General features: G+C 35.8%; 1 protein-coding gene across 1 annotated transcript in view; it reads left to right on the top strand.

Annotated features, from left to right (window-relative positions):
- LOC138693231 (uncharacterized) overlaps nucleotides 1-10,176 on the top strand; it is a 43,511-nt gene extending 33,335 nt beyond the window's left edge. The window contains exon 6 of the mRNA XM_069817029.1: nucleotides 143-10,176. The gene's annotated coding sequence lies outside the window, so the exon portion shown is untranslated. The remainder of the gene's footprint in view (nucleotides 1-142) is intronic.
- Nucleotides 10,177-19,344: the final 9,168 nt, after the last annotated feature.

Raw genomic sequence — 19,344 nt, 5'->3', positions numbered from 1 at the left:
CTTTAACCTTTTAAATTCCGATAGTTAAAGTATTTGCAGGTCATTAAAATTTTGATTGTTCGAACCCACTAACTTTGTAATATAAATACGGCAATACAACAATTAGGATTTTATTTTAATTCAGTTTAATTTACATTTTTAGATTTCGCAAGAAAAGAAGTGCCACCTAAAGCAGCATGTGCAAGGAGCGGCTCATAAGGCTAAAGCTCAGCAGAAAAATCAACTGCAACAAACTTTACTAACACAGCCTACTTCATCCAATCTCAGCAGCAATTTCTATGCTGATTTAACCAGAGCGTTTGTTGCTGCTAACATTCCCTGGAATGCAATTGAAAATCCGCTTTTAAGACAGTTTTTACAAAAATACTGCAAACAAAATATCCCATCTGAGTCGACCCTAAGAAAAAATTACTTAGACAGAATATACAATGAAACTTTAGCTTCCATTCGGGAGGATATAGGTGATTCTTACATATGGGTCTCTGTGGATGAAACCTCAGATCCTATGAATAGGTATATAGCAAATATGGTAGTAGGTCCTGATGGACCTTCGATTCCACACCTCGTATGTGTTAAGGAACTTTGGAAAGTGAATAGCCAAGCCATTGCTTATTTTTGTAAATAAAGGCCTACAGTCTTTATACTCAGGTAATATAGACGATTCTAAAGTTCTGTTGTTTTGTACTGATGCTGCCTCATACATGGTTGCTGCAGCTCCACTTCTTAAAACATTTTATCCTAACCTCACGCATGTAACCTGTCTAGCACATGGCCTTCACAGGGTTTCTGAAACAATCCGGAATGAATTTCCTCTTGTCAATTCGTTTATTTCTAACACAAAAAAATGTTTTTGTAAAGCCCCATCCAGGATTTCAATATTCAGAGAGAACTTTCCAGATATCCCACTCCCACCTCAGCCGGTTGTTACACGATGGGGAACCTGGATTCAGTCAGTGGTGTATTATTCTAAGTATTTTAAAGAAGTGGTCACAGTTATTGATAAATTACCTGAAACTGATAGTGCAGCGTGTGTGAAAGCAGTGAAAGATTGTCTGAATGACTCACGAGTGAAAAACGATATTGCCTACATAACATCAAACTTTTCTTTCATACCTGCAAGCATTGAACAATTAGAACGTGAAAAACAATCTCTTTGTATCCAAATAGCAATAGTAAAGGAAGCTCAAGTGAACATACATTCTGCTTTGGGCGAAACTGGGAAAAAAGTTAAAAATAAGTGGGACAACGTATTAAATAAGAATGTAGGATTTTCATTGTTGGAAAAAGTATCAAGAGTGATATCGGGGGAAAGTGTAAATGTTCCAGTAAGTATTGATGTTTCTATTGTACCTAATTTAAAATTTGCGCCTCTCACATCAGTTTCGGTTGAAAGAAGTTTTTCTGCTTTCAAAATGATTCTCAGTGACAAAAGGCAAAGGTTAACTGTGGAGAATTTAGAAAAAATTCTGGTGGTGTACTGTGCAGATAATTATAATAAAGTCTGAGCATGGAACTGAATTTCAATAACTCAAAATGAGTAATCTTGATATCAATAATCATTATTTCATTAGTTTCAGTATATTAAATTTGTGCAGCTCTGTTTATAAATATAATATAGTATTCTTTTTTAATGTTTAAACATACTTTTTTGTGCGTATTTTAGTGTATAACTAAAACTTTCAGTGAAAGAAATAAGTATGATACCTTGATGTGCCTAAAATGCCTATTTTCATTAAAATAGAGCCTAATTTTACAAATTTTAAGCTTATTTTAGGCGCCTAAAACTGCAATTTTTAGTGCCTAAAAATCCGATGTCTAGTAATAAAACACTAACAGAACAAAAATATTTAACGATGAAGTGCCTACTTACATTTCTTTGTTGACCTGCATTATAATGAAACTGAAGTGTTACACATTTCCAGTTAAAATGCAATGCAGAGAGGTACAACGTAACAATAACACAATCAACAGTGTTGCCAATATATTATGGGACATATAATGATGTTTTCCAACCGAAAATTTTAAGAAAGATTAAAGGGACTAATATAAAACGAAGTGAGTCATTAACGACCTTATGGACATATATGGGCTTTAAATAGTGCTGTAGCATTGATCAAAATATTTAAACGATTAATTATTTGAGTTTTGATCGAGTAGAAAACATGTTTTAATGTACTGTAATACACAATTATAGTTAAATTTAACTTTTGTTCGGTGATAAGCATAAGTATTAAATTAAAGTTGTATATCTGTATATTATATTGTATCGTTATGTTACAAAACAATTTTAATTACTTACTAACATATTTATTATGAGGTTTATAATTTATTGCATCAATTTCTCCGGGAATTTTTGAGACAAACATAAATAACAAAAAGTATGAAGGCTCGTCTAGTTAATACTGCTTCATCCATGATTTTAAACATGTGACTGTATTCACATTCTCCGAATTAAGTGCCGCTCTACGTTTAGTAACAATGTTTCCTGCATCACTAAACACGAAAAAACTTTTTTTTCTGTCGAGCACTTCTCCACGATCGTTCAATTTAAATCCAAACGTTTCACCAAGTTTACCGCTCAAATTCTCATATTACATAATAGAGTTTACACTTTTCACAGACCACAGAAAACTGATTTTTTTTCTTTATCAAACTAAACACACAACCGTCACATACAAACTCAGTACAGAAACTGCAAGCACCTGCAAAAGTACAGCGGTCGAAACAGAAGACTGGCCCCTATTGTAATACGAATTACCAGATTTTAGAAAAAGAAGAAGATAGTTATACTCTCACTTGCACACAGTGTAGACATGGCTATTTCATAAGGAATGAGGGGGACGAATCCCAGAAAAGTATGTATATCATATGCTAGCAAGATGAGCTGACAACAAGGTGGAAGTTTTCTTGGAAAACCATAAAACTTAATAAGGGTTTCGCATTGTTTCAACTTTCAATAGAGGTAGACTAGGTCAATGTCTTCATATCTCCATCTCTTTCTGAATGGTGCAAAGTTTTGTGCAAAGATTTTCTCTACTCTACCTGGTTTACAGTTAGAAAATAACAGTACTGTACTATTACGGTTTTAAGTAAGCAATTTCCGAGAGAGAAATATTGTCGGAATTTTTAGTATGAGTTTGTATTAACAAAATAATAATTAATATCAACTACAACCGATTAATTTTAATAGACTCGATTATTCGATTAAATATTTTTGATCGATTAATCTTACAACATAAATTGATCGATTAATCGATTACATTAATCTATTAAATCCTACAACACTAGTTTTAAATACACACTACAATAATGCAAAATCCCCGTCATTATGTCCTACCGACGGACGTCAAGCTACGGTCGTGTGTTCTGCTCCATTACGAATAGGGAAATGCTATAACGTTCGTTACAAGCGCACAATGGACATTGTAGCCCGAGCACGCAAGCCAAAAATGTGACGGAAGTTGTAACGCATGTTAAATTTAACGGCGGACATTATCCATATTTCTTGTTTCATAACTCCTGCGTCCTGAGACAGTTGTTGTTCTGTTTTTAAAGTGCAGTGTAATTTATAATTTAAAAAAAAAGTGATATGAGGAAAAATAATGAAAAAAATTCTGCAGGTTGCAGTTAGGGCACAAATGCAAGTATATTAAACTATACTTCGGTTTCTGCATATACATCTTATATCATAATCGTGTATGAAGTATGGTATAGTATAGTATACTCTGAGGACTCAGTAGGATCAAGTGTCTAATTAAGCTATAACGCACGTTGCGATGTAAGTTATAACGTCCGTAAAATCAACCCTCGTGTGTTCCAGGCCTAAAATACGTTCAACATTGATCTGCAAGGGGTAGGAAAGATAATTGAAGCGTTGGGCCGAATAACGGTCTATGTTACAATCTTCAGGAGGAACAAAAATGTTACATCTTATTTCCGCTCATAAATTTACTATCGGACGGGCAAGAGACCGTTATTCCATCAATATGTTTTGTACACTAAGCGAAATATACGATTGTATGTTATTGAAAGTCATATTGCACATCATAGGATGTTTGTGACATTTTTAACTCCAAAGAAATTCTATTGGGGAATACAGACAATAAAACGTTTTATACAATCAGAATACTATGAAATATAGAAAATCAATAAAAAGATTAAATTATGAACAAAATTATTGACATTTATATTTATTCATTCATTTAATTCATTTAGTATTCTTCTCAAGGCCAGGTGTTTCACTGTAAACCCAGCTTTCACCAATCTTTCCTATTTTCTGCCTTCCTCTTTGTCTCCTCATATGATCCATATATCTTAATGTCGTCTATCATTTGATATCTTCTTCTGCCCCGAACCCTTCTCCCGTTCACCATTCCTTTCAGTGCATCCTTCAGTAGGTGGTTTCTTCTCAGCCAATGACCCAAACAATTCCTTTATGCTATACATTAATATGAATTAACACCATGTAGTATGTTAAAGTTACACTCAATGTTATAATTATGAACAAACATATAATATTGATCAAATAACACTATTATTAGAAAATAACTGCAATATTGAGATGTAGGGACACCATTAAATTAATGAAAGTTGTAACAATAACAAATGAATAAAGAAAATTAAATAATACAATTGAGAAATTGTTGGGGGATGGAATTTGAACCCCTGTCCCGAATATTCAGTAACATCCAACAGATGGCTTATCTGTGAAGTATAAATGCTATTATTAATGAAGACAGTAATCACAGATTTAAATGCTGACTGTAAGAAAGTAATATATTTTAAACAGCTCCTTTCTGACATCAAGAGCTAGCTGTGAGCACATCACCTTACAAGAATTTCCACAAATCTGTTCCTGAAACGAAATACCGTGATAAAATTCTACTACAAACTATATTGGCAAAACACAACATAGACCAACTAACACTAGGTAAAGTGTAAGTTAACATACAACTAATAAATTACTTCAAAAATAACAAACAGGAACTTACATTACTTGAGGGATCTTTCGCACTAACTTGCGACTTTGTCTTCCTTGTTGTATACTCCAAACCACTATCTCTCACCGACTTTCGTGACACATCTTTTCACTTATTAATATTAATTTGTATGGATCCTTTTTTTTTTTAGATTTATTTAGCCGTTCAATGTCTACCGTAAAAATGGTCATTGTCTTGCAGTCGTCCATTTTACGCAATAGATCAACCAAAAGCTGATACACAGAGTTCAAGTATCCAGTATTCGTAAAGAGAATAAACTCCCGTGCAATAACTTCCGATACGATGTAAATAACTGGATACGCTAGAAGTGACTAATGACATTGACCGAGAAATTCATGGTTGTAGCTCGTGTAGAAGTGCCTCTGATACAGATATTGAAAAACAATTTTTGTGACAACTGTGTAAGATTATATAGAGCATTATTCCATTAAAAGCTCGATTTTTTAAAAATTGTATCATAGACCATTATTCGGCCCAACGCTCCAATTATAGATTCAATGCGCTTCATTAATGTTTTAGAATCAAAACTACGTCCTCTAAAATCTGAATTTGGTGAAATAAATTTTTCAATTTGGAAAATACAACATACCAAATTTATTGCAGTTTTGGCTAATAATATATTGCTGAAATATAAGTTCTGGTAAGAGAATTTCACAGAGGTTTCAGAGACCTGAATAACTTCCAGCCAATTTTGAGCTTTGTATTTCCTCTCGGACGAATATGATGGAACATTTCCTCTTCGGTGCTCCAGATTTAGAATCAGAAATTGTGAAAGTTTAATCCGACATAGTACTGAAGGCAAGAGTGTCAAATAACACATTTTGGACTGCACTGCAGGAAGAAAAATATCCCTGCTTGAGAGCTGTTTTTCGCAGCTGTTTTCTTTGGATCTAAGTCTGTCAAGGAGCCCTAATAATAAAGTCTAACTACATGATCTGCCTAACTGATATTCCGACTGTGTCTCATTGAACAGATCTATCTACATGTCAGATTTTCCTAAACTCAATAAGAGCATGCTGTGTCATCCATCCTCGTGATTAAGTACTAAATATGTCAATGATGAACCTGTAAGTGAAATGATAATATATTATGAATCGCGTCTATAATGGCAATAATTAAGACGCAAGTATGTTTATGAAACGAGCGTAAGAGTTTTATAATTTTCATACGAGTGTCTTAATTACCATTATAGGCAAGATACATACGACTGTTTTTAGACCATAATTAAATGTCTAAATGTCTAGTTTTTACAAATATATTACCTTGTTACTTCAGTGATTATGAAATTGTGACGATGCATTATTTTCAGCGTGTTCTTGACTATTGCAACAGATGGCACGAGTGTGTGTTTGTCTTTTCAGCGTGTTCCCGAGTAGTGCAACAGATGGCAGGCGTGTATGTCATATTTATTGATTATTATTTTTTAAATAGATGTCGTTGATTGTGCAGTTTGTGAAATTTATCTGGGAAATGGCTCCCAGTGGAATCTTTGAAGTTGGGTTTATGTTTAGTTACATGATTCGATCAATGTCACTTTAAAAACTCGCGCCTGCCATTTTGGATTGGTGCTCTCAAGGCTTGCGGGATGTTGCGCGTACGATACTAATCAATATCGGATATGCTTAGTTGGAAATCGATAGTTAAAATAACATAATGAATATGAAAAGCCTGAAATCCCATGGGCAACGGCCTCCTTTAATAGGGTAGGGTGAGCTGAAGATCTACTACACCTGGGAAGCCATTCCATACACATACAAACCAAACACATAAACAAACTATACAAACTAAACACGAAAACTATACAGACTAAACACAAAAATTATAAAAACTAAACGCACTCAAAAAACTAAACAAACTGAACACATAAATTATATAGTCTAAACACAAAAAAATTACAAGCTGAACACATGAATTATACAGTCTTATGACACACACACACACACACACAAACTATCCAAACTAAGCACACAAACACTATACAAATTGAACTCATAAATTATACAGTCTTAACACACAAAACTATACTGACTGAACACACAAATTACAGAATCTAAACACAAACTATCCAAACTAAACACAAAAAATTATACCAACCAAACACATAGGCCTAAATTATGCCAACTAAACACACAAACTATCCAAAACTATACACATAAATAAACTATCAAAAAACACACAAACAAACTATCCAAACTAAAAATACAAAACTACGCAATTAAACACATCCTACCAACTAAAATACATTAATTATACCAACTAAACACGGAAACGAACTATCCAACTAACACAAAAAGAACTATATATATATAATATACAACTATACACAGTTTACATAGTGTTCGTAATTTCTTCCAGTATTTTCCATGCCTGCCTGTCCCTTGTTGTTCTTGTCCACTGCGCTCCTGTTTCTCTCCGGAAAGCTTCCGACCCCCTTTTCCTTGGTCGTCTTCTGCTTCTTTTCCCAATGCGTGGGTCCCACATGGTTGAGGCATAGGTCCACCTGCTACATTCCATCCTTCTCACGTGTCCGCCCCATTTCTATTTGAGACGTTGCGCCAGCATTACTGCATCCTGCACACAACTTCTTCTTCTTCTTCTCCTTCTTCTTCTTCTTCTTCTTCTTCTTCTTCTTCTTCTTCTTCTTCGGATGTCGATGTTTCATATCCTGTCTTACTGTCTCAACATAATAAATAGCAGTCCTACTTTACTGTATGTCATTAAGATACAGTTACGTCACATGTAATGAGCCTATTATAGTAGGGTCGAGCAAAAAATGATTTAAATAATATAGCTCTATATTGTTTCTAAACTTACAAAATACCTATTAACAAACAGTGTGACAAGCTTATTCCTATTTAAATATTTGTGTCATTGCGATGAACTATAGTAGGTCGCAGTAGGGAATACAGTAATAGTATTAAAGTAGGTCCTGAGTACCAAGTGTTTGGTCACCCCTCTTGTACATCATGATGCGTTCTACTTTATCATCATTCATCACAACGTTTGCCGAACACTGAGATTCCAGGTAACGATTATACGCAGTTGCTTGACGCTGAAGTAGGGGACGTAACAGTCATTTCATCATAATAGAACATCATAACATAAAAAAGAACTATTAGAAAAAACAACTGACTCATTAGCCGTGACGAGACTGAGATACGAACTAAAATATTATAAAGAAAATGGTTGGGTATGAAACTATGTGTATTATTAGATAGGCCGTTACGCGATAGCCCAAAGATGGCCAAGACTTAACCAGCAGACTACTAGCCTCATGTCCACATATCTCAGCAGGAGTGAACAATCGTTCAGACAGAAGGGGTTAACATGTGGTTAGCACGATATTTCCCCAGGCGTTATAACCGGCCTGTGAAATGAATTTAGCTATTCGCTATAGCTCCCCAAATTCATCGTGATTCTGGGTGAGACTGGTCTTATACACTGGCTGAAACTTCATGAGGAAATTACTTACCACATGAAGACTCGAAGGAGCTATCATATCTCTTTCTCCGGTATGAACCAGTCACTTTATGTATTGTCAAAAAACGTATTTCACTACATAACTACTACCTTAGTGATAACAGGAGACTTTTTCGATTGATATACACTGGGTGAACGGATTATCTGTGAAACGGGAGAGCTGCATGGATTTCACGGGCAACGGAACTTATGCTTTTTGACGGCCGGGAATGACTGCCTAAAATTCTACAAATTTTTATTGAATACAGTGTTCTTCAAGTACGGCTGATTTTTAATTCTGGAAATTTTAAGAAATGTTCTGGAATTATCGCCGATGGTGCCGAAGAAATGATCGGCCTTGACAATACTGGGTAGACTATTTTAACACTTAAAGGCGCTAAGAGAAATTTGCAAATTTCTGCATTGTATTATACATCATGCAGCATTTTGTCGCAAAATTCTAACACAATCTGTGACGGCTGTGAACATTGTTAGAGGTGAAAATAAAGGGCAGAAGCATAAATCATTTGTTTCTTACCTAGAGAAAATAAATGCGAAATATTAAGATATTCCTCTGCATTCTGAAATGAGTTGGTTGAGTGCAGAGAAATATCTGCAGCGTGTTTTCGGTTTACGAACAAATTTCTCCAGAACTTCAGATGGAGCTGTGTAAACTTCAGTCGGACTTACTTTTCACATCCAAAACAGACGAATCCCCAGAAGAATTCTGGAAAGTTATCAAAAAGTAGTACCCTGAACTTGGAAGTTTTGTCTATAGGTGTTGCTTTTATTTGGCAGTACGTATTTGTGTATGTAGAATCGTATAAAAAGAAAATAATCATATTGTGTTATAAATATTTCCAAGAAATAAAAATTTAAGTTTGCAAAAATGTAATGCAAATAAATAACTATGTAAGTGTATGTAAAAAGCTGTATTATTGTTAATAGAAGAAGGTGTATGCTCAATTTTGAGAGTGTAAGTTGTATGACTTTATTTCTGCAACAAATTTCGTAATTCATTTCTTTTGGAGAATAACAATACTTCCAATGGCAGACATCACATTCCAGGCTTATCCTGAAGTCGGGCGGAGAAAGAACGCTCCAGGCCGTCTAACTTCAGGTCCATGGAGTGGTGTGTGGATACTAAACTTACTGTACGTGGTGGACCGAAGTAAATAATGACGGCCTACTACCATTTCCAAAAACATCAGAGTCACGGAGAACATTTTTCTTCTAGGGAAACCACAAAAGTTGCAGAAAAATAATTGTATTAGACTATTTTGTTATGTATATATAGTTTCCTCATTACCTTTTATATAATTTCTGTGATGACCGTGAAAACATGTAGCTATGTCTCATTGGACGTCTCTACATCTGTGGCAATGTGTAAATACCCAAAATCCTCGCATCAATAATATAGCATATTGTTATTCATTTTTATTATAGTTTTAAGAATATTAATTATTATTATTATTATTATTATTATTATTATTATTATTATTATTATTATTATATTTCGTTTTTGTTTTCATTATTATGTGAATTACTTTGTACACTCAGCTTGTAGATTTATTATTGACAATGTTTGAAAAGTTGGGTGGTTGGTTTTCAATGCTGAGCACTTCACAACACAACAAAATAACTTTATATACTCAAAAATTACCTACGCTTAACCAATAATCTACTTCAAGTAGTGAGGTTAATAATGTTCAATAAGTGCTTCTGGTATAAGTACGTGAACGAGTATCATTTTAAGAACAAGACAGAAGACCATTGAAATTACTATACGAATTATTCCCACTCCTCTCTGAAGTGTTCACTGTTATTGGTAGTTCACGCAGCTTATTGTAATTGCGGATAATGTTATCAATTGGATAATGTTATGACTTTTATGAAATCCCGTACGAAAAGATACTAAAACATTGCAGGAAAGTTGTTTATTGTAATCAGTGATTCGGTTTACGTTATCACTTCTTTGCCGATTTATGAATTTTTTTTTCTCAATACGCATTCGAAATACTGTAGAGTAAAATGTGTTCCTGGTCATATTATAATCTGTCAACGATCATCACCAGTTGAAGAGAAGGTTTTCCCTCTCAAGAAATAAAATTCAGCAGTGCAGTTACAAACTTTACCGAGATAGTATTCTAAGAGAGGCAAAGGAAAACGAAAACTTAAAATGTAAGTTGAATCGTGGTCGGAAAGACAGTCAGGTGGAGTCAGCTTTAAGACTGTGGTTTATCAATTTTGGTGAACAAGATGCTCTTATTGATGGATCCCCTCAAACGACAAAAGCGAAGGAACTTGCTAAGAAAATTGAAAAATACGATTTTGTAACAACAGAAGTATGGAAGAAAGAGGAAAACATTAGAGTAAAATGTGTTTCTGGTTATATTACAATCTGTCAACGATCATCACCAGTTGAAGAGAAGGTTTGCCCTCTCAAGAAATAAAATTCACGAGTGCAGTTACAGATTTTACCGAGACAATATCGATTAATAGCTACAATAAAAACGAGTATGATGATGTTCACTGGGAGAATATGGATAGTATTGAGGAGTGTTGTGATCGTGTGTTTAGATTATGGTGGGTGGATAAATTTTGAAAACGGGAGGCGAGATAGACAGGAGCGGATAAATGCACTATATGAAAGAGTAGGGAAAGACAGTGGATTTTTTTTTTTTAGTATCTTCTAGACGGAGCCAGAACATCATTTCGATGTATGGTGTTAGAGTTCTAGTTTGAATAAACTGACATTATTAGCCTTTAAAAGAGGTGCAAGCTGGCTTAAAAGATATTCTACGTCACTGTAGCATCTCGTTCAAAGGCTAGAAATTCCCGCGCTGAACATCTCTGTGTTACATGATCAGCCCGGCGAGCATTCCAAACGAAACGGACTACATATTATAAACATGTTGCAGTTTCTGCGCCAAAGTATCTCGTAGGTCAATAAATAGAATATCACAGTAATCGAAGTGGGGCGTCACTCGTGTTTGCGCTGAAATCTTTTTCAGGGAAAAGGGTAGAAAACTTTTTAATCGCCTAAACGAGTGGATTAATGAGAAATATTTCACTTTTTGGATTATAAATTTTTTGCGTGCAATACAGAAAACTAAAGTTTATTTTGTTATTTAGATGCATAGTAAGTTATATGGTGTCATTCATATATGCTTCTTCTAATGACAATTTTGTTTCTTTCTTTAGTCAACTGTCCGAAGACAGGTCTGAATCTCACAAATGATACCAACAAGACACCACTCATGAGGAAACTAAACCAGGAGATACTGTGGTAGGATGACCAGTGCCTTTTTCCTCCGTTGCAAACATCGCCGACTAGCTACATATTACACTAATCAGACTTCAGATGCATACAAACAGTTGTTCTAAGGTGAATTTACTTTCATGAGACCACAAAATTTTATCCCGAAACTCAGTAGTTTTGTTTATGTAGTAATTTGCAAACTGAAAGCGTTTCTTTTGATTCACCTTAGAAACAAATGGTTTCCGTCTGGGAATTATTGTACCCAGCCGTATTCAGGACCCTCCGAACAGTTGTAACATGAACATCCTTACCTACATTTTCCTTCAGCTGCGCTGTAATCTCCACTGCAAAAACCATTGGAGTCTTGTATACTATTTTCCTCTGTTCCCTTGAGCTTAGCTTCGATGGTCTGCCAGTTCCTGATTGATTCTGCACCGTTTTGAACTTTTTGTATCGTTTAACAATGTTGAACACTGTTGTTCGACACCTTTGTATTGATTCTGCGATCTCTGCATAAGTCTTTCCCCCGTTTGAATAGCTTTAGTACTATATTTATAATTTCCATAGGGCTGTTCCCCATTACTTTACGTCCCACGTTCACTGTAATCGTTACTAATCGAGTAATGACGAAGCACACTTTGTCTCTATGAAGAGGAGAATAAGTACTGAACAACACGACACCTACCAAGTATTTTATGTATTAATTTAAGGGGTTTGTTTACCAAGTCAATGGGTGCTTTTCAATACTTTTGTCCTAGCAGAAAGCAATCATGTGAAAAGGATAATAATTTTCTGTGCTATACGAAGGGAGTTTTAGAATATCCTTTTAGATTAATGTACAACAGGAAGAGAAGAATTCACTTGATAATCAAACAAACCAATACCTCTCAATTTGTGTAAATATAAGCATAACTCATTGTCAAAACCCTCTGTTCCAATATTTATGTCCGCGACTGTACGTGTTTTTCTCCTATTACTGTGTGTTACATAATTTTCATTACGATCTGAAATAGGAAGTATATTACATTTCTCTTTGTTAGTGTTTCTGCAGCTAGGGGAACATAAACTCTAAAGTCAAGTAACAATTTATGCACGTCATACCACAGTACTTAAAGGAACGAAAAGGTCGTAAAGCAGTGATTTTTATTGTACTAAAAATACATTATGGACGATTGCAAAGGCTATAGTGTTGCTGGCAGGGTTGCAAAATAGATCAGGGCAGAAGTCAGGGGCAGGGGGTATAAATATCTTTCGACATCTGAGTAATGGATTATTCAATGAAAAATAAATTAATATACCGGTACAATCTAATATCGTTTATAATTACTTTCAATGAGCACATTTCAGTTCTGTGCATATTTTCACATTAATTTGTATTTTACATTTTAAAATTGGCGGATAAACTTCAAAATTTGTATAAACAATTCCATATTTCCTCAATACGTTCTTATCTAACAGTACTTTGCAAGACATATTAGAAAATTATATTAAAGTCCACAACACAAAGTAAACAATTGTTTATTTTTACACAGTGTGCTAATTAAGTATGGAATATTGCTAATAACTCTTTATATATTCATTTTATGAAAAAATACCGGAAACAAAAGTTGTTGGAGATATCTAACTAAAACTTATGGCTTACATATTTGTATGTAAAATTGAATGGAGATTTCAAATATGTAAAATTTAACAAGTGTTATTTTTTTGCCACATTCTGTACAGTTGTCAAAAGAAAAAGTGGCCGCTCTCAGAAACAAAGTTCCCTTCGGGTATCTTCGCTTCAATTCGGAGACAGGCGATGTTACATATTGTTGGACCACGTTGCCTGATATCTACAGTTATAATTAAAGTATTCCGTGTGTTACTTGATGGTGTAAAGGTAGCTTTCCGGCCTGGTATTCGTGAGGTTCTGCGTTCGAATACAACCTAGCGCTTCTTATGTTGTTTTTTGTTTTATTTTTAAGATAAAGAGACAAAATATACATAATTGCTCCTTTCTCTTTTATGATTATTTTAGTAATTAACATCAGGTTCATGAATGTATTATGCCATGACTTCATCATTATTTATTATGACATTATGGCTGCAATTGGAAAGAAAAAAAGATTTTACTCTCAATAAGAATACCTTTCGTGGCATAAACAAAACAAACTTACTGGCGTCTGTCTTACAACATTCACACAATTTTAAGCGTTCAAAAAACAAAACAAAACGCCACGATTCAATATTTAGTCTATCTTCCCCACATCTCGATCACATCTTGCAGTCGAGTGGGCATGAAATCGACTAGAGTTTTTTCAAATAGCGACTGTGTTCAGCCACGACATTCAAAGCATCCTGGACATACATAAGTGTTCTGCCCATGGCAGGTCTTTCACTGCAAGCCCCAGGATTCTCCAATCTTTCCTATTTTCTGATTTCCTCTTAGTCTCAGCACATGATCCACAAATCTTAATATCTTCTATTATTTGATATCTTCTTCTGCCCCGAACTCTTCTCCCGTTCACCATTCCTTCCAGCGTATCCTTCAGTAGGCAGTTTCTTCTCAACCAGTGACCCACCCAATTCCTTTTTCTCTTTCTAATCAATTGCAGCATCATTATTTCTTCATCAACTTTTTCCAAGACTTCATTTCTTATTCTGTCTGTCCACTTCACATGCTCCATTCTTCTCCACATCCACATTTCAAATGCTTCTATTTGTTTCTCTTTATTTCGTCGTAATGTCCATGTTTCTCCCCTATACAATGTCACACTCCACACAAAGCACTTCACTGGTCTCTTCCTTAGTTCTTTTTCCAGCGTTCCGCTGAAGATGCTCCTTTTTCTATTAAAAGCTTCCTTTACTCATGTTTGCAGTATTCCTTGCAAAGGATAAATGCGGTAACTTCCCGTTGTTTTCCGCACACCACTGTCTCTTTTGCATCTTAATAGATCCCAGGGGGCCCAAGCGTGGAGTTGAAGAGAGCGGATTTGACTAATTGAGCCCTCCGGACTTCACCGAAATTCACCGCAAGGATTAAATATCATTTCTATCAGGATTTTTGATCCGATCAGATACCGGGAAATCCCAATTACCCTTTGCCCCCCGAATCCTGTACGAACTTCTGCAAATCATCAGAAAATCTTAGACGGGGATTAGACGAATTTTTCCGCAAATGTTTCCACACTTGTGCTCTCGTAGTTCAGTCGGAAGAACTTCGGAATTTAGATGTCAACGTCTCACGTTCAATTCCTCGTCACTCTTTTTCATTTTATTGTGTTTCAAGATAATGCAAATTAAAGTAATAATATAAAAAAACGCTAGTATTATGCAACTATTGTTCCAAACCTAATGTTAAATTCATGTTATTTATATCGCTACAGAACGATAACAGAATATAAATAATAACTTGACGGTAACAGAATACAAATGGTGACTTGAATATTATTTATATCGCAAAATAACGATAACAATATAAAAAATTACAGCTTTATTATTTATACCGCTAAAAGAACGATAACAAAATATAAATAACTTGAATATTATTTATATCGATAAAGAACGATAACAGAATACAAATGGTAGCGTAAATATTATTTATAACGTTAAAGAACGATAACAGAATATAAATTATAAATTGAATATTATTTATATCGCTAAAGAACGATTAAAAAATGAAATGAAAGCTTAAGCAAGGCCCGAACTCTCAACCTTCCAGTCATTAAGCGAGCACTCTAGCGCTGGTCTACGAGACGCAGATATGGAACAGTTCTATACTTCCGGAATTGCTTCTACAAGCACATGCATCGTGTAACTTCGTCGTGACTCGAAGTAGACTTAGAAAATATTCGCTGTTCACGAGTGCGGCCACTTTTTTTTTTGACAACTGTATATGAATAATTTTGTGAGACCACAGCCATAAGTTATCGTCAGATATCTCCAACAACTTTTGTGTTTGGTATTTTTTTCATAAAATGAATATATAAAGAGTTATTAAAGCAATATTCCATACTTAATTAACATACTGTATGCATAATAATCCACCGCTGTGGAGTAACAGCATGTTTGACCGTGACAAGCGGGCTTGAGTTCAAATCCTGATTGGGACAAGTAACCTGGTTGGGGTTTTTCCGGGTTTTCCCTCAACTAATTGAAGTAAAATTGCTAGGTAATTTTCGTCGTTGGACCTCAGACTCATTTCGCCATCATTAATTCACATAGCATCGTCACCATCCATACCATACCTGGGAATAAGTTCACTACAGGGCCGTTCCGCAACAAGTATCACAGAACAGGAGTGGTAAGCACAATAAGCCTCAGGATGCAGTGTAAGTCTTAGGGTCCTCCTCTGTAAAAAAAAAAGAGTGATTTAAGTAACACCCTTTCTGAACATGAATTTGAAGTTGACGGGCTTTAAAAATGTTATTTTTTGTATAAATTTGTTGCTCTCTTCCTATTCTCGAAAAAAATGCCACTTTTTTTACTATCATTATCAACTAGAACATATTTTACAATAATTTAGGAAGAGTGTTCACAGAAACAAGCAGCTTAAATTCTGGAAGTCGTCAAAGAACACCATTTGGGGGCATTGTGTAAACTCTATGGGAACACAGAAAGAGTGTCTATACTACAGTGCGTTCGTAACTCAGCAGGACCGTTCCGCGGCGGCCTTGGACTGGGTGAAGATTGGCGCGCCTGCCGCCAGAGTTACACGTAAACGACAGGCAAGTCATGGGTACGGAACACTAACTACTCTACTAACATTAGGCTTACCTGCATCACAAGAAATGTTAAAAGTGATGACCTTCAACTCGAACACATTCCCTATATCTCCGAAAACAATTCTGGTTCACTCGCAAAAGTTCATGTTGACTGATTGCCTGTATTTCTCTCGTGATGTTGTCCTTCAATTCATGTAACGTGTGCGGATTTGATGCGTACACTTTATTCTTTAACGTTCCCCATAAATAAAAATCGCATGGAGATAGGTCAGGGGAACGAGTTGGCCACAATCCTCGACTAATTATTCTGTCACCAAACACACTTCGCAATTCGTACATAGAATTCGCAGCGGTGTGCGCTGTAGCTGAATCCTGCTGAAACCAGCCACTCAATCGTTCATTTCTTGTTAGTTGCGGAAAAAAAATTATTTAAAATTGAAGTTACATAAACGTGTGAATCAACTGTTGTGTCGGAAAATATGGTACTGATAACTCTACTCGCACTCACTGCGCACCAAACCCCAACCTTTGCAGCGTGGTGAGGAACTTCATGAATAATATGGGGATTTTCGGTAGCCCAGTATCTATTGTTTTGAGTAGAAACGTGACCGTGAAGATGAAACCACGCTTCATCAGTGAAGAACGTTAAAAGTGGGTCCACGTCGCCATTATGAACGGAATGCACAAACCAATCGCAATAATTAACCCTACTTACAGGACCTTCTGGATATAAAGCATGAACTACAGTTACCCTGTACGACTTAAGTTCCAGAAGTTTCGTTGCCACAAAAGCTGACGTCTTGGAAATGTTAACCTCTTGTGCTAATCATCGCAGTGATTTGCGGGGTGAGTGCTCTAACCGGGCCCCTACTTCATCAAGCTTCTCTTCTGTCAGTACACCGCGTTGTTGAACACGTTTATTGTTAAAAAAAGATCCTGTACGTCTGACTTTATTGACAAGGTCATAAATAGTTGACCTGCTAGGAATTCCAACATCTACAAACCGATGTACAAATTCTCTTCGACACCTTCTTGCAGAAGAGTATTTCACATACTCATCATAGAGAAAATACGTTGTTCTAAAGTGTACTCAACCATTATTAGTAGACACTTTATCACCACGAGACAACACAATTTTACTCACAACACGCGCACAGACGTCTTTCCCACACGACAGATCCAACTCGACTGACTGGCGCGTCAGCGGTAGCTACAGCGCTACTCTGGCGGCAAGCGCGCCAATCTTCACCCAGTCCAAGGCCGCCGCAGAACGTTTCGGCCGAGCTACGAACGCATTGTACGTTTCTGGAATCTGTAGAGTATAGGAGACGAAACAAGACGAGTGGGATTGCCTGCTCGAAAACTGGGTACGCAGCGAACCTTAGTGTAATCACCCAGTGTGGGTTTGGGCATGCACCTAGCTTGAGAGTTAGTGCAATAGATGTTGAAAGGTAGCAGTTCTGGATTATAATGCCCCCTTCCGAGAATCAATTCTTTTCCATTATACGAAACGTTGCCACTGTTTCCTCCTTAAATGTATAGTTATCGTGGTAGCATTACTTTGCGAGTACAACAGAACTTCAATCAGCCAAAGAAGGAAACATCTACTCTAGGTATAAAATAGACCACCAGGGTTCTATTTCTCCATTACTAATTAACTCTATCCGGCCTCACTCTAGTCAGTTAATACGAAAACAGAGTTCTTTCTATACTTCGTTCCATAATGTCTGACAGGAGGAGTAAACATTACCAGCAGAGGAGGAGAGAAGTGTAATTGCTATTCAACCAATTGTAGAGATCTTATTCCATGGTTATCTTGAAGTTAGGCGTGAGTAAAACGCTTTAGACCAGCGTTTCTCAAACTATGGTCCGCGGATCACTTGTGGTCCTCGAGGCCTGCCCTTGTGGTCCTTCATAAAAGGCAGAAGAAAAATAAAATTCAGACGAATTGCGTATCACTCTACAGCTGAAAATCTGAGAGTTTGGAAATGACACATGGCAATCGCCTTTCACTTTTTCTCCCAGTACTGACATTTTATGAAATTTATTACCCTATCCGTCTACCGACTTCCCACTCTACTCTCAATAACAAGAGAAGAATTTAAAGCACTATGAACGTGGTATTTCTCGCCATCTTTTCCCTGCACATCTGGCGCCGCGCCTGTAACCCAGTCAGGGACCACCCGAATTCATAACAAAGGACCGAAAATTTTCATGTTTCATCTTAACAGTTTTGCCGACACCCAGTCTGCACATTGAAATGGTCACGTACTGTACATCGAACACCAATAATACAACTCTGAGGTCACAATTTATTTTCCAAGTAAATATGACGAATTTTCATGGGTTCGTGATCACTTTCTTTGCGATATTGAAACTAACAAACATTCATTGAGTGAAAGAGAACAGTCGAATGAGAACGGACTTAAAATGAAATTCCAAGCGGAAGAAATGGTTAATTTCTGGACCTCATCACAAGTCAAAAGAGAATACAGTGAACTGAACAATGGTGCTTTAGAGATTATGAATCAGTTTGTTTCTACGTATCTGTATGAGAAAAGGTTTTCATCACTAACTCTAATAAAAAAACAAAGTAGGCTACCGAAATCGACTCGAAGTATGTGACGATCTCCGACTTAAACTTACTACCATAGTCCAAATATAAAACAACTGTGCAAGAGTCGGCAGGCTCATCCATCTCATTAAGTTGAGTACAAACATTTGTTTTATTTTTAGTTAATAAGTTAAAGATTATCCAAACTCTAATAGCCTTGAATTATTAAAGAAACAAAAATGTTTTTTTCTATTAACATTAACTTAATTAGTTAATACTGATATAAAATAAATTTAATTTAATTAATTAATTCAATTTTAAAATATAAGTAGAACTATACTGGTATTAAAATATGCTACAATAATG

The sequence above is a fragment of the Periplaneta americana genome, chromosome 17 (assembly GCF_040183065.1).
Source record: "Periplaneta americana isolate PAMFEO1 chromosome 17, P.americana_PAMFEO1_priV1, whole genome shotgun sequence".
Classification (NCBI taxonomy): Eukaryota; Metazoa; Arthropoda; class Insecta; order Blattodea; family Blattidae; genus Periplaneta; species Periplaneta americana.
This window is presented reverse-complemented; position numbering and strand designations above follow the sequence as displayed.